Source organism: Tauraco erythrolophus, chromosome 1, assembly GCF_009769465.1.
Source record: "Tauraco erythrolophus isolate bTauEry1 chromosome 1, bTauEry1.pri, whole genome shotgun sequence".
Taxonomy (NCBI): domain Eukaryota; kingdom Metazoa; phylum Chordata; class Aves; order Musophagiformes; family Musophagidae; genus Tauraco; species Tauraco erythrolophus.
The window spans coordinates 105,217,405-105,234,603 of NC_141465.1; the positions used below are offsets into that span (position 1 = coordinate 105,217,405).

The 17,199-nt window shown below is 43.4% G+C and overlaps 1 protein-coding gene across 2 annotated transcripts in view; it reads left to right on the plus strand.

Annotated features, from left to right (window-relative positions):
• The first annotated feature begins 15,230 nt into the window (after positions 1-15,230).
• Positions 15,231-17,199, plus strand: part of FNDC3A (fibronectin type III domain containing 3A) — a 128,097-nt gene continuing 126,128 nt past the window's right edge. Inside the window, exon 1 of one of the 2 annotated variants that reach the window (XM_086620645.1) lies at positions 15,231-15,251. The gene's annotated coding sequence lies outside the window, so the exon portion shown is untranslated. Of the gene's footprint in view, positions 15,252-15,355; positions 15,417-17,199 lie in introns of those variants that run through there. The other variant, XM_086620637.1, reaches the window with a different exon arrangement.

Sequence of the window (17,199 nt, forward strand, 5' to 3'; positions counted from 1 at the left end):
TTCGAGCACACCCGTAGTGCAAAACCTGGGGTGAAGGAGGAAGCCATGAAACCAGTGAATGCAGACCTGTAACGATTCCTTTCAAAGTGAACAACACCTACTTGCGTCCAGTTCTGGAGCCCCCAACATAAGAAGGACATGGACCAGTTGGAGAGGGTCCAGAGGAGGGCCACGAAGATGATAAGAGGGCTGGAGCACCTTTCCTATGAGGACAGGCTGAAAGAGTTGGGGCTGTTCAGCCTGGAGAAGAGGAGGCTCCGGGGTGACCTTATAGCGGTCTTCCAGTACCTCAAGGGGGCCTACAAGAAAGATGGGGAGAGGCTGTTCAGGAGGGCCAGCTGTGATAGGACAAGGGGCAATGGTTTTAAAATAGAGGGAGGTAGATTCAGGTTGGATATTAGGAAAAAATTTTTTACCATGAGAGTTGTAGAACACTGGAACAGGTTGCCCAGAGAGGTGGTGGATGCTCCATCCCTGGAGACGTTCAAGGCCAGGTTGGATGAGGCCCTGAGCAACCTGATCTAGTTGGAGATATCCCTGTTCCTTGCAGGGGGGTTGGACTAGATGACCTTTGAAGGTCCCTTCCAGCCCTAACCATTCTATGATTCTATGATTCTATGATTCTACTCCCACCGAACAGGATGTCTGGACATTGTACCCCAGTCACTTCCGGATGTTGTACCAAAGCTGTAGGTAGACACCATAGCTCTGAGAAGTTTTGACCTACACCAGGAACCAGACAGGGATTGACTTCAGGACCAGAGAATGAGAGAAACCCCCAGGTGGAGGACTCCTGACTTTCCTTTTACAGTTAGAATGCAACCCATCCACCTCTTTCAGGCTTCTGTCTTCAATGCAGATTAAAATGCACTCAAGAAGTGTCCGTTCCTCTCCATTGTCTATAAGGAAACCTAGAGTGCCTGGTTGATACGCAGAATACGCACAGCATTGCCAAAGGGACACCTGTCAAAACGTCCATGGAGACATGACCTTCACAGGCATCAACCATTCCTATTCATTACTCAAGGGGACTGCCCACTGTCTGCCAGGTTAAGGAGCTACATCAGTTTTTATCGTTTTTTTTTAGGCAGAGAATCTACAAGAAATAGAAGTTTTTCAGGAACAGTGGGAGGATAAGTATACGTTTAAAATAGTAACGAATGAGGAAATGAGTCTCATATGTCATGCTAACTGTGAACTCATTCATTCAAGAATTCTAAAAAAAATGCCACTTCCCTTCCTCACAATGAAAATAGTCTCCAAAGCACTTTGAAATCCCAAATCCAGATATAACAAAGACAAAGAAGTATGGCGTTTGCTCATATTTCAACTGAATTGATCAGAACTTATTTAGCCCTTTTGCACTATAGCAATTAATATAAAAACTTCAAAAATGGAACAGAGAAGGTAACTTCTATTAGCTTTTAATTATCTTCTTACACAAAATAAAACAAATATTACCTTTCATGTGTTTTTAAAGGGCAAAGGATAGGGAAAAAAAACAAAAAAAAAGCATAGAAAAATATAGAAATATCGTGTACAGCTGCATTACATCATCTCAGAATATTGTCTGAGGGTGACAGACTGGAGCCATAAATAATATGTTTCAAAACCTTCTGTGGCAAATGACTTCAATAAGTTGGATGCTAAGTGAAGAAAATATTACAGCTGAAAGACCATATAGTGGAGATGGAAATTGTCACCATATAAACAGATATTAAGCTGAAAGCCAGATTAAATAATTCATTCTATGGAATTTATTTATTTATTTTATAACAAAGAATACTTAATACATGAAACAAAAAGTCTTCTTTTGGTCTCTGACAATACATGTGCATGCTTACATCCTCCAAAGAAGAGGAAGAAGACCACCAGGTGCAGGCAGGCCTCGTGATCCCTGTGTGGACCCTCACAGGTACCTGTCGCCATTTTGATTGTAATTAACCTGACTGCAAATCCTCTGTTGCTCTTCTACACATCAGACAGTTCTTCTAAGTCCTCTTTAAAGTCAGTGACAAAACAGGCACTTTTTGGGTGTATCTTGATCTATCAACAGTCAGGTGGCAAATGTTGGGATACAAGCAGGCAGCATTCCATGACAAATGTCATGTTAACGTGTTTATTAATGTTAAATGTTTACTAATGATATCTATGCTCTTCTCAGAACTTACTGATCTCAAGTAGTCCTAAGTAGGTATCAGAGGTAAAGGATGAAAACTCCTGCTCAAGGGGGCTGCAGATTAGAGCCGTCTCTACTCATAAATTATGGGTGCAGCAGTGAACACCCTTATTGAGAAATGAAAATTGCTGTCACAGCTAACAACCTGGCTCAACACTTTTTGGAAAAGTGCTACTCCACACTGAAGAGACATTGCTTGGAAATGAGTGAGAACCCAACGCGTACAAACACAACTTCTCTGAATGTGAAAAAAGGTAACTTTATTCAGCATTTTGAGTGATGAAGTAATGAAAATGCACATACACATATGAAATCATGACATGGCCAGACATTGAAAAAAACAGTCAACGAGATAGTAACAAGGAGCTGAGACAATATTAAGATTGTAAAGAAATTCACATGGTACTATCAGGAGAAACTACCAAAATATTTCATAAAAGGGCCCATAGACCATGGGTGGGCTCCACTCAGCACCCCGGGGAATGGACCACAGGGTTCTGCTGCACCCGGGCCAGAAGAAGGATCATACACTGTGGAAAGTCTGAGTGGGGCAACGCTGTGAAAGTCTCATGCCTCAGCGCTTGAGACCAGGAGGTCTGTGCAATGTCATCTGCAACCACTATAAAGCCTCTTGGCACAGTCATGTAAATAAGAACCAGATCCTCTGATTTCAAAATCAGTATTTTTTCAAACATAACGAAGACTCTCTGTGGGAATTACTGAGTCCACGATAGCTGTGCTGTGGTAAACACAAGCTACTTTGAGTTATTGACTGCATAAACCCATAGGAATATATCTATATTTTTAAATAGATGCTATGTCTCCAAGTAGCATAATGGTTCAGGAGAGTTCATTTTCGTTTTCCACGTGGAAAATAAATTCACTCTGAGAGTGAGATTTAAGTATGGAGAGGACTGAGCAAGAGAGTGAAAAATAAGTAAGACTCCCGTGATTTAACTGTGGGGTGATAGCTACAACCCTGTAATTAATCTACCTAATAAAATAAGAGATAAAATCCCATATACTTTTACCACCCAGAGATACAGCTTTATTGATGTACCAAAGCCTTTTTCTGTACCACCTACCTCAACTTTCATGACTCGAGTTTGCCACACAGCCCAAAATGTGCGTCCATTGCTAATATAGTGATGGCAAATAGAGACCACCTGTTGTAGAGGATCAAGGGGAAGAGGATGATTTCCTCAGGAACAAGACTCTTCCTTCTAAGTATTTCAGGGAGAATGTACAACATACCCTTCATATTTACCCTTTAAAGCAGATCAGGAATTAGTATCTCTGAAAAACTGCACTTAATGTTTTACTGCTTAAAAAAATGGCTGAAGCAATTCTCAGTTGATTGAGGTTATTTTGTGGAAAATGACAGCAGATTTTCTCATATTTAGAGGATTAATTGCATTTTTCCGCTTTCTGCACTGATGACTGCTCGATGCCCTGTTACTGGGTTATCAGGAGGCGTTCGCTTGCTGTTGTCCATTCCAACAATGTCACATCCACTTTCCATCTCCTCGAGTCAGGTCGGATGGGAAGGTGAGTCAGTAACGCCATTAACTAGCAGCTTGCTCACTCACAATAAGTACCATTGCAAAACCAGAGGAGTGTTTTATTGCTCTCAAACGTACAAATACACTGGTACTAAATTAGGGAGCATTGCTTCAGTTTGGCTTTTCTTACCCACAGTGGACAGAATTAAGACTACAGTATTTTAGGGAAAAGAAATTACCAGAAAACTAAAACTCTTTCCTCTACACACACGACTAATTAAACAAGTTAGTAGATATGTATTCAGATCAGCAGGGAAATTATTTGCTCTTATTTCTTATACTTGTGGAAGACAAAGAAAAAAATAATAGTTTTAGGGCAGCACGGTCTGAGACATTTGAAAAGGGAGTTTAAACTTAGAACAGCATAGACCAGTAGTTGGCAAACAGTGGTTTGACCAGTGAACCAGTGAAACACTGTAGCTGACAGTATTTGGACTGAGATATAAAGCTAAAAAATCCTGTAACGGACAATCCTTAATAGTGTACCTCCAGGGGAAGTGTCTTTCTGACCCTAAATAGGAAGTGGCTGACTTTCACCCTGGAACATGAAGTTTTATAACTTCTTTCATGTTATTTTCTATTTAAGGTAGCAGCAGAAATTTTTATTCGACTCCTCCTAAAACTTTTGCCTGAGTAATGAGTTCTGAAAGTCTGTGTGCTTTTTGGAGAGACACATTTAATCAGTTTGAGGTGTATTGCCATTTTAACCTCACTGGGAACTCCCTTGAGCTCATGCTTTTGCAGAACCTAAGGAAAAATTTGCATATACCTACTGTATCATGCCTTGTTTATTTCTTCACAGCATCTAATAGCCTGACCTTTCTGTCTCTGCCTCACGCAGCAGCTTATTTTCGTTGCTTCCTCTAAACCTTTCTCTGCTGTATTCTTATTTCAGAGAGTATCAGAGTTCAATGCAGTGACTCCAGCTATATCACTTTCCAATGAGGTTTTCTAAAATGCTGCAGGACATAGTCTCCCCTTCCACTAAGATAAGACTCCTTGGCAGACTGTCTGCAGGCAACAAAAATGTGCCTGGAAAAGTGAAAAAGTGGTCTAAGAGGTGTGTGTAAGACTATATAACAGGTTGTCTGTCTAACAGCCCACAAGTCTGGGCCTGCAGGGATTTGGGGGTTACCCTTGTGGTACGTGTAAATCAATCCCAAGAGAGGCATTGACTGATTCTGCAACAACATAGCATCGTAACGTGGTCTGCATTAGCCTTTAGCATTCCCGATGTAGCTCTACATCTTTTTGACACACACCTTGCATCAAATGCCCCTGCAGCCTGAAATGTCAAACCACGTGATACTAGAATAAACATCAATTCTTCAGCTATTGCACATTAAAATTCTTTAGCAAGAATATGGAAATTCTTCCTCCACCAAAAGAAAATGTCTTTAGTGAGGCCAGTAGCCCTGACCACAAGACCTAAAATCCCAAACAATGATTTGTAGGAGGTTGTGAGGCTAGAGGAGTCTGCTTGCTTCTCATAAAAATCCTTGAGGAAATAGGATGCAATCACTAAAAATATAAACATGCACTAAACGATTGGAACAGAACTTTAGATAGGCAAAATAATCTTATCCTGTGTGCTGAGAGAGATCTGTCTAGACTGCTTTCCTTATCTTGCAGCCAAACTGTTCTCCCTGTAGCAGTCACTTATACCTTTCAGTGGGCTCTCTGTCCAGACACACAAAAATATCCAGTGGAGGAGCTCTGTAAAAGCACATATTCTGTTACGCAAAAGCTATTGGAACTGTGTCACCAGATAAAGACGATTTCTTTCAAGCACCTTGGGTTGGAGTGATTAATGAACACGCCATTGTGCCAGCAGCAGAAAGAAATTAAAGAAAATAATCTTAAATTGAAGAGTAGAACAAGTAAAAGTCCCAAAGGAGCTGAATCCCTACAGATCTAGAAGAAGGCAAACAAAAAAGATTTATACATTGCATCATTCCATATCTTCAGTCAGTAAGTGCCAATGGAAAGAAAGATTGTAAGAGACTTTTATGTCTGACACTAGCCAACTTGGGCACACTTGGTCTTTATCCATTCTCACTTAAAGTCAGAGAGAAGAAAAATACATGGAATGGGAAAAAAAATACGAGGTGGGCTGCACTGCACTGAAAATAAAACACAATAATAGTGTCTAAACCAAAGGTACAAAAAATGACACCAAAATGGAAGGATTTGTGACCAATCTAGGACTGAAGAATCAATATCCTGGAGGAAAGAGGAGAAAGAGTTAATCAAGTCTTTGATGACAGGCCACACTGTGACTATAATCTGAAATGGGGAAAAAATACATAAATCTCATGCCTTCTACTAGGAAACCCAAAATTAACATTTCCCCAGACATCTCAAATTTTGCATGAAACAAATTGCTCACTCCAGAATAATGTTTCTGTAGTAAAGACCATGCTTTGATATGCTCAGGAAGATGAAAACTCAAAACACTACATTAAAAGAAGTCTGAAGCAAGCTATTCTTTTTTTTTCATTTAAAGTGTGACATTGGTGCTCCACATCAGTTACAGAATCACATCATCACAGAATGTTAGGGATTGGAAGGGACCTCAAAGGATCATATAGTCCAATCCCCCTGCCCGAGCAGGACCACCTAGACCAGATCACACAAGAACGTGTCCAGGCGGGTTTTGAACATCTCCAGAGAAGGAGACTCCACAACCTCTCTGGGCAGCCTGTTCCAGTGTTCTGTTACCCTTACTGGGAAGAAGTTCTTCCTCATGTTTAAGCGGAACATCCTATGTTCCAGCTGATATCCATTTCCCCTTGTCCTATCATTGGATGTCACTGAGAAGAGCCTGGCTCCATCCTCATGACAGTCACCCTTTACATATTTATAAGCATTAATGAGGTCCCCCCTCAGCCTCCTCCAAGCTAAAGAGACCCAGCTCCCTCAGCCTTTCCTCATAAGGGAGATGCTCCACTCCCTTAATCATCTTTGTGGCCCTGCGCTGGACTCTCTCAAGCAGTTCCTTGTCCTTCTTGAACTGAGAGGCCCAGAACTGGACACAATATTCCAGATGCGGCCTCACCAGGGCAGAGCAGAGGGGGAGGAGAACTTCTCTTGACCTACTAACCACACTCCTTCTAATACACCCCAGGATGCCATTGGCCTTCTTGGCCACAAGGGCACATTGCTGGCTCATGGTCATCCTGCTGTCCACCAGGACCCCCAGGTCCCTTTCCCCTGTGCTGCTCCCCAACAGTTCAATCCCCAACTTGTACTGGTACATGGGGTTGTTCTTATCCAAATGCAAGACTCTACACTTGCCCTTGTTGTATTTCATTAAATTTCTCCCCACCCAACTCTCCAGCCTGTCCAGGTCTCTCTGAATGGCAGCACAGCCTTCAGGTGTGTCAGCCACTCCTCCCAGTTACTCGTATGAAGAACACAGGCTTACGCTTCAACCTTAAACTTAACAGATAATGAAAAGTGGAGGGAGAGGGAGAGAATTACTTAAGAAGCCTTATAACAATGATGAAGTTCCTATTTTTGAGGTTCCTATGTCCATATTTTAATAAATGCTCAGAACATTGAAATATTTCCCATAGAAAGAAAACACTCATGAAGAAAAGGTGAAAGATAATCGCGTTTTCTTGCATTTCTCAGCCAAAAGTTTCAAATCACAGCTTTGCCACAGAGAGCTCTACTACATCCCGGGTTTCATCTTTCCAAAAGAGAATCTGATCTGCAAACGTGGACAGGTATTTCTCACACAATCCAGAGTGAGACAGTAGTGGAACTTCACGCCTTGACACCCAGCTTAAGGGTAAGAGGGTCATCCTGACTACATAGATTGTGTCCCTGGACTCTCCTCACTTGCTGGGGCCTATGGAGTGATGTTCATCTACCCTGGAATAAATGGGAAGTGATTCCTAGAAGACCAAAGATCATCCAGAAAAAATATTATTTTCTCTTTTTATGCCATCAGGAACATTTCAAGCTGTGTGACCCTCGTTTCCAAAGATAAGTCCTTCCAAGAAATGCAAGGCTGCTATCATTTGGAAGGTCAGCATACAAGAAACCTGCTTGAGTTATGATCACTGAACATACCCGTTGCTTGGGTTCAAAGAACAATTGAGTTAAAAAATATCAAATAGAAATTCAGACTCTTTATTTTTATTCCTTTTTGTTTCTTATTTTTAATACTTTCTTAGGGAGCAATTGTCAGTTGTATATTTGTTTGTAGGAACATGCAAACATAAACAGAAGCTGCTCACTTCTGCAGTCAGTGCACAGAAATATCTGCAGCAATATTCAGAATCACACAAGGTTTAACTACCTACCATCTCTGCTTGAAATGCATGGAAAGATTATAGGTTACTTGGGAGAAAAATAAAGCAGAATTAAGTAGTTTCCAGTGTTAAACCAGAATCAGCTAGAACCAAAGAGATGCTTCAAGGAAAACAAAAGGATTTCACTTCATTGAGCAATTTTTCCTGGCAAGAATCTAGGACCATAGCAGGTACTTACGTTTTTTGCTCACGCCTCACCAACTGTATCAACACACAGAACTGGGCAAAACCTTGGCTGGGGCCTTTGGTTTCAAAGGGGTAGTTTTTTCCTTACTGACTAACACAACATGATTTAATTTCTTTATAGTCTATTCTTGTTAATTTTTTTTTTTCACAGACAAAATATAAAAGCAGATGTAGATGAAAACAGGCATAGTGGGTCAGACCAAAGAGCAGTTCTTTGCAAAACCTGGCATCCTGTCTCCAGCAATGCAACAGGCAACTGCACAGTAATACTTCTCCCCAACATTTCCCCAGCCCTTAGCAATTGGTGGCTCAGAGACTCCTAAGCCAGAGGCGGTGTCTTTGTTTTTAATAGCACTTCATGGCATAAGCTATTCCCCTTCTTCATCCTGCCATGTTCCAAAATTTTCTGCAACAAACCCAATTGCATAAACCAAGTGACCAGCTAAATGTTTCAGTTTGCCCGAGAGTTGTGAGTACACCAGCCAGTACCATTCTTACCGAATGAGCAGTGACCACACCAAAGCAAAATATGTATTCTCCAGGGGCTAAAACAAATTCACTTTCAACACATGATGATTAAAAAGGAGGAAAGTACAACTCCAACAACAATACGGATACCTTCTACTGCTCGTAGCACTGAGCTGCCTTTGCTATTTCCTGCCACAGGAACCAATTGCCAGTTGCCTGACACTGTTAACATTCCTGAGACACCTCATCAACCATGACTTGAGCTTTTTCTTGCCCAGAACATCAGAAAACAAGACTGTTCTTTGTGCTCATCCTGGTTTGAAGATTTTTCAATGGCCCCATTATTCTGAAGCTAGCGAAGTACACTTGGTTTCCACTGTTACAGAGTTTTTAGGTGCAAACTGTGTTTGTCTAAACACACAGGTAATGCTTTCACACTGTCTGCATACTTCATTTAGAAGAAAAAGACTTGAAATAAATATGAGAGGAATCAGCTTCCTCCAAGCCACCATGAAGCAGTTAAATGCTTCCAGAAAACCACAGAGAATGCTGGCGACATGCTGAATATTCAGTCTTCTTGAGGAAAAAAAAGAAGAAAACAGGAAAATGTGAATGAAGAGACTAATTAGTATTCCATGAGCACATTGAACTCAGGCTGTTATCTTGCCAGACAAGGACTTGCACTGCAAGGCCTTTTTACTGAACAAGCTTGAAATACACCCTTATGTGAAGAGGTTGACGAAAACTTTCTTCAGCTTCTTTGTTTGCAAGCACAACATGAGCCTGGTATTTCAAAGGGTTGGAAAAAAAGAGTCACAGCAGAAACCCCAAACCCAGCATTTCAGGATGAGATCATGGAAATCTTGTGTGTCTCAAAACTCCTCAAGTTAGAGGCGGAGCTGCTCAAATGGGAAAGGTAACTTCTTTGTTACTCAACTCGGTTGAAAAGTCCTAAGCACAGTCAGCCCACCATAAACTCTGCCAGGTACAGCTCTTTCACCAAAAGAAAGCTCATCTTCCAGAAAATTCACACTTAACACTCAAGCGGTCCGTCAGATGAAAGCTACCATTTATCCTGAGAGCAAATCTGGAAAAATCTAGACTTGGGTATGAAAGTCCTGAATATTCAAGAAGAAAAAAGCTTTTAAATAAATATGGATTGGTGACCTAGGCACTTAAACTCTGCATGTGAATTCTCTAAGTCTTTCTGTTGCATATAATTGATCTTTTAATGTCTAACATTTCACCATGGTTTCAAAAGGAAGGCTACAAAATCATTTCAAACCAACTCCAAGCAGAAGCATAAATTCAAAGTATGCTTCTGGTAAACATTTTGATTACAACCAGGCCTGACTGATTATTTGGCTTTATCTATCGCAAGCCAACTGTTAATAAGGAGATCACTAAAGACAGTTCAGAAGTGTCTCAGGTCACAAAGCCAAAGCAAACATCAGTGTTTTCTAAAAGTGATGAGGTCAATAAATACTGCTTTGTTAGTGTCTACAACCACTGCTTTAAGTATTGTTTCAAGGCAGTAGATAATATGAAATCATAGCTTTAATCCAGGATGGGGAAATCACTGCTCAACCAGAGGCTGATTTCCACAAATAGAGATTTACGAGGTACGCAATGAGCAGTTTCAAGAATGCCAAGGTCAACATCGTTGTCTGGAATTTTTCACCGTTTGTATGTGGCGTTTTTGCCTTGAGTTTAAAAAGTAATATTATAACGAGTAGTTTTGTGCCATATATATAATTTTTCCATTTTAATAAAGTGAGATAAATGAACCTGGGGTCTAAACTGTGTAGTTTCTCTTCCTGTGCATGTAATCTCTGACTTTCCAGTTGGCAAATAAACGCATCAGAAATTCAATGCCACACAGTTAGACTCTCTGTCAGCCAGGCTCCAGCTAACATTTCATAGAATCATAGAATGGTTTGGGTTGGAAGGGATCTCAAAGATCATCTAGTTCCAACCCCCCTGCCATGGGCAGGGAAATCCTCCACTACACCAGGTTGCCCAAAGCCTCATCCAACCTGACCTTGAACACTTCCAGGGATGGGGCATGCACAACTTCTCTGGGCAACCTGTTCCAGTGCCTCGCCACCCTCAATATAAAAAATTTCTTTCTTATATCCAATCTAAACCTACCCTCTTTCAGTTTAAAGCCATTGCCCCTTGTCTTATCACTACATGCCCTTGTAAAAAGTCCCTCTCCAGTTTTCCTGTAGGCCCCCTTTAGGTACTGGAAGGCTGCAACAAAATCACCCTGGAGCCTTGTCTTCTCCAGGCTGAACAGCTCCAACCCTCTCAGCCTGTCTTCATAGCAGAGGTGCTCCGGACCTCAGATCATCTTCGTGGCCCTCCTCCGGACCCGCTCCAGTAGCTCCATGTCCTTGTGTTGGGGACTCCAGAGCTGAATGCAGTATTCCAGGTGGGGTCTCACAAGAGCGGAGTAGAGGGACAGAATCACCTCCCTCGACCTGCTGGCCATGCTGCTTTGGATGCAGCCCAGAACATGGTTGGCTTTCTGGGCCTAAAGAAAAAGCCTAAATCTTGGAACCAAGTTTGAAAATTTTTGATTAATTGATTTTTTCTCATAGAGAAAATGAGATGAATCAGTAAGCAGGGAAATGGCAGATTCCAGCTATCCTCTGAATTCAACAAGCTGCAATTTCCCCCAAATTCTTCATACTGTGTTGAGAGTTACGTCTGCAAGGTAGGAGTTGAATGGTTGAATTTTGTTGTCTCTGACTGGATTAGGGTTTTTTTATCGATTTAATCCTCCAATTCATTTTGGTACCATCATTCTAAAATTTCAGCTGGTTTAATCATGTCAGAAAATTATTTACTTCATCATCCATGTCCTGAAAAGCAGGTAAAGGAGCCAAAGAGCTGTGGACTTGTGTCTTTTTAAGGCGTCCATCAGCATTTTGAGAAAAGTATGGTAAAATATATCATACAAGTGATATTCTTTAACATATCATTCTTTAACATATCATACAAGTATTTATTCTTTAACAAGTGTCAAAAAACAGTTATACACATTTTATGTCATTGATCAATGCGTTTTGAATTCTACTAGTTTGCCAAATTATGTAAAAACACAGCTGATCATATCAATTAAATCTCAGACTCCTTCTTCCTCACAAACAAGTGTTTAACCATTGAAATGAATCATGCCTAACATTAAACAATTCTCATCAAACTTCAATTTTGATACATCATTCTGATATTGAAGTGGGATATTTCCAGTTCAAATCCTTTCATACGAATCAGAAACCAGCAAATAATTTACACTTATTGGCAGCCTCTTTGAAAGCGATATGGACAAAGACAATGAGTGTTATGCAGCTCAGGTGAAGATGCAGGATACCTAAGATAACACTGAGGATTCAGTAACTAGATTTTGTGATAATTAAGTTTTCTCCACTTTTTACCAATCCATCAAAATTAAACCTCACTCACCTTATAAAGCTGCTATCATCTTATAGCTTATTTATTTTAGAGGAGCTATCTTCATGCATTAGTTACCTGTTTTAGAACATAAACACTGTATTTCTTTGTTTTGCGTTACACACATGCTGCTTGTCTGGTAGAAGATGGCAGTGCTACTGACCTCATGGTTTTCAGAGTCCATAGACCAATCTGCTGCCCTTGTGGTCCATAAGACCATGGTAAATGTTCCTACCGGAGTTTTCAACTGAAGTCTAGATGATAAACCTCTTTGTTGGTGGTACACAAGATGCTGTAAAGTTTGACTGCATGTCTGCCGATATGCCTTTGGCAACCATGCCTTTACAGGCTCGGGGAGCTCTGTGTGACAACAGCAGACCTGCCACTACCAAGAGAGGTCACCGTTCTCCCTTCTGGCACAGGTACTACAGGTGACCCACAAATTCAGCTGGAGGTGTAAAGACAGGTCACTTACTATGGAGGGGAAGCTGTCCATAGAAGCCTTGCTGAACCCTGCAACTTAAGCCATGTTATTTATACTTGTATACAAGTGGAAGTTTTCCCCTTTCCTGCAAAGATAGAGATAATTGGAGAACTGGATCAAGTGACATAGATTTTAAAATTAGCCTGAGTTGCCCAATTCTGATCCCAGGTGCTACGTTGCTACATATTTTGCTGAGTAAATACAACTTAATGCAAACACGAAATATTGACTGTTAAAAGACCAATTCTTCACAGTTCTCTGGAGACAGTACCTTTATTTGACTGAAGAAATGAGAGCCACAGAAGGAGGGCATTACTACACAATCAAGACTATCTTAAGAGGGTACTCTTGAAAACGTTTCCCTGATGGATTTATCTCTTCTTCTCTATTGGCTTTAGCTACAACATCAATTTCATAAATGTTTATCATTAACACTTGGATGTGTATTTGGTATGATACTGTAAAGAAATCCAGTCTCCATGAGTCCTCCTGGGAAGTTCTGCAATGGATGAAAGCAAGAGCATTTGGTCAATCATCCAGAACTAGCTGAGATCTGTATAGACAATTTAGACTGGTAAACAATCCTAATCTAATTTAGTTTTGTTTTAGAAAACGCGTTTATGCATGAGTCCCTAAAAAGAGATATGGAGGTCACTATATTGGTTCCTCCATGCCTTCCACCCACTTACAATATTACTGGGAATGACTTTCAGGTGACTTTAATTGGTCTTCCAACAGAAAATGGTTTTTTTTATACACATATTTATATATCTATGACCTAAATAGGAAGGAAGCAGACAAATGACTGTGTCACGCAATACAAACTTACACACTACCAGGACCGGTGTTTGGATGGGGAGAAGAATCCAAAAGCCTCTCAGCTTTTCCCTGTCCCAGCTGTATGTCTGCACTCACACCCCCAAAAGATTGCACAGATTTCTTAATTTCACCTGCAAGGGACATGAAGGAGCAGCACCCCAGGGAAGCCAGAAGGCGGCACAAGGGACGCTCTCTCCCAGGGCTCTCAGGCAGCGGGGCACATACTGTTGGTGCTGCATGCACCAATTCAAATCATATGGTCTGACACAAAGCCAGGATCTGTGCCTGCCTGTAATGGTGCCCACGGCCACTGCTACTGCTGCTGTTTCTGGCCTCACCACCACCAATGAGTGGTGCCTGACAAAAGCAACTGCGAAAACCCTTCGCTGTATTCCACCAAAACTGCCAGCTAATTCTGGAAAGCCATAGAGAAACTGGAGTAAGGGAGGAAAATCTCCCAACAGCTGCAATTGGCAAATATCTCCAGTTTTATGCCCCTGGATGGTACGAGTCACAAATGCTGTGCAGTGGCATTTGTTCAGCCCTGACTCATAGACAGACGAATGCCACTGAATGAATCACCAGCAGCACTTTCCGCAGTACCTAACAAGGTAGCTCATCCAAATATTGATCGGGCCCAAGTCTCTCTAGTTTTTGAGATCTGACGTACCACAGTCCAGGATGCTATTCACCAGTGAAATTATGAGTTTTGGAAAGTGGGCCTATAGTGAGCAACCAGGATGGCAAAACGTCGGTCGGTGCATCCTTTGCCAATAGGAGCTACTTTCTGCCAGCCGTTAAGCTATAAAAATGATATGAACACCGCTGAAATGCAAGAGAAATAGTAACTTAGTAATACAGAACTTTAAGGCAAATTAACAAAATCACTTTATAAAACATCTCACTCTGTTCAGCCCACTGCTGCAAAAGGTCATTAAGCCAAACACTGTAGGAAACTCATTTTGATCCATAATGGTTGAAAGGACAAACACTAAGCAAAGGATAATCACAAATTAGCATTCAGGACATCAGCTGAACATTGCAGGTGTTGAGGGACGACAGTTCCTCCTTGCATAAGTGCCTGGAAAAGCACATGTCTTCCCTCTTCCCCTTGGATGTCGGGCGCTCCGAGTTTTGAGCGCCAGGTGGGGAACACCTCAGGTGCTCACAGACGCCTGAGGCTCTGCTTGGCCTCAGGGCAGGCGGGCTGACAGGCCTTTGACTTTTGCTGTGTTAATGGCTGCCTCAGGGCACAGGGAAAGGCCAGCCCTTCCTGCCCTTCGCTCTGCCCAGCACGGGCCCGCTTCAGGGCCAAGAGCGGGCCCCAGGGCTGGTGGCAAGGCCAAGGCCGAGCCCCTGGCCCAGGCCCAGGCCCCGGCTCCACACTGCTGCCCCCCACGTCCCGCCCCGCCCCCCCTCAGGCCCCGCCCCCGCCGCTCTGGCCCCGCCCTCCACATAGGCCCCGCCCCTCATGACCTCGCCGCCCCCGCCCATCGCTTTGGCCCCGCCCCTCCCGCTGACCGACACCACCCCCCCCCAGCGGGAGCTGTCCGCGCAGGCGTACTGCGCGCCGGAGACCACTGCCCCCTCGCGGCCCCTCCCAGCCCTTCGCAAAGATGGCGGCGACGCGCCGGCGGTTGAGGCGGAGGGGTGCGCTGAGGCGGCGAGGTGAGGGCGGCGACAGCGGTAGCGGCAGTGGCCGCGGGAGACAGTGACAGGTGGCAGGTGCGGGGAAGGGAGGAAAAGGCGGCGGAGCGGTGGCGGCTGAAGCGCAGGTACCTCCAGTGGGCGGGGAAGGGGGTGGGGGAAACGGATGGCGCGGCACCGCCCCTGCCCGAGCTGCGCCATCGGGAACTCCCCTCCGCTCGCCGCCCGGGTGCCGTTGCCCGCCGGTGGCGGAGACCGAACCGTTAGCCGGGAGAGCTGGCGGGGCCATGGCGGTGAGTAGGTGCGCTCGCCGCTCCGAGGCGGCTGGCAAGCCGCCCCCTTCCCCTCAGCAGCACGGGGAGAGGGGTGCGAGGGGATGGGGGCAGCGCTTCTGCCCGGCGGCAGGGGCAGCGCGGCCCCTGAGGAGACGGCGCGTCGCCCCCCGCCTGCCCGAGGAGCGCAGGGGAGCCGGCGCCTCCGGCCGGAGCCCCGCCGAAGAAACTTTCTGTCGTCCTTCCCCGCCGCTCGGAGATGCCTCCGCCGGCCGGGGCGGGGGGATCCTCCTCCTGCCGGCGGCGGGCAGCGGGGCTCCGCGGGGCAGGGCTGCTGCGCGGCTGCCGCGGAAGGAGGGCGGTTGTTGGGGAAGGAGGAGAAGCAGATGCGAAGCGCGACCAGAACAGCTGAGCCGGCTGTGACAGGCGGGGAGGAGAAGGAAGTGGTGGTTTTCAACACCTCTTTCTTCTTGTTGTTGTTGTGCTCCTGCTAAGCCGTAAAGGGTCCCTCGGAACTCCCAGCTAGAGGGATTGAGCGTGTGCTTCTGTATGTAGATTAAAAAAAGAAATCTTCCCTGAAAACACTATGATCATTTCGCAGAGTGCTAGCAGAGGCATTCTTTCAGCTAGATTCATGCCCGATTCCTCCTTTCCTGAGTATGACCCAAGACTGGTTTTAACCTAAACAGAAACTTTTTGTTGCCTCCAGGCGACTAGAAAGTGAAACCAACTAAAACCAGAAACGAAACTTTTCCGCTGATTTTTATTGTGTGGAGTAAAGAAAACAAGCAGTAGAAACAAGGGAAAATATCTTGGGTGGGAACAAATCATGCTTTATGAGTGACATCTCAAGACATGTTAGTAATTTGTTCAACCTTGTCAAAGGCAATTTATTAGCTACCTTGGATGTCAAGTGTTATTTCAGAACATGTCACATCATGAAGTAATTTCTGTGAAATGTTCTTTGTTTTTAGATTTTAAGTCTGTGTTTGATCAAATACATGTGTGGTTATAAATGTCTTACATTATCATGAAGACTTCAAATCTCTTAATTTTTTGCTGCTAAGCACTTGGTAGGTGATGTCTTAGAAGCTATAGGTCCCAGTCCTGCTAAGCTTTGAGCTTAAAAGAACCTATTTTGTTGTTATGGCAATGGGTAACTTTCTGCTTTACACTGCATAGAAATTTAACTAGCCATGATGTGAATCTGCATCCTAGATGTGTTTATATTCTGTCGTGAAACAGTATGAATCACAGCAACTCAGCAGTCCTTAAAATGCAGAAAGTACAATCAGTTAAATTTTTTCTGCCTTTTTTTTTTTTTTTTAAGGAAATGCTCTCAAATAATTATGAAATGTAATCGCATAATGAATGGAGAAGTAGCAAGCTTTCAGACAGAGAGAAGGCTGTGCATGTATGTGAAAGCTGGAAATAGCTGAGTATCTATAGTTTTCAACGTTGCAAATTGGATAGAGTTCTTAATAGCTGGTGTTCCTGTTAAGCCTGGGGGAGCAGGAAGGGTGCTGATCAAGTTTGGAAACATGACATCCAGTTCTAGATTCAATCTGTACACAGAGTGTACACAAGTCATCTTGACCCATATGGATTGAATCTGGGACTTGTTTTGGCAAACTACACCAGAATGTTTTTTCTCATGACTTTGGGGGGGAAAACTGACATGCTGTATTGTTACACTGGGGCATCGGGCACTGATGAAGCCTTAGTTAAGAGAGATGCAGATCCTTGTCCTCAGAAAGACCAGGAGTCAGTGATCAGCTGCTTAGATCACTTGGTCAGGATGAGA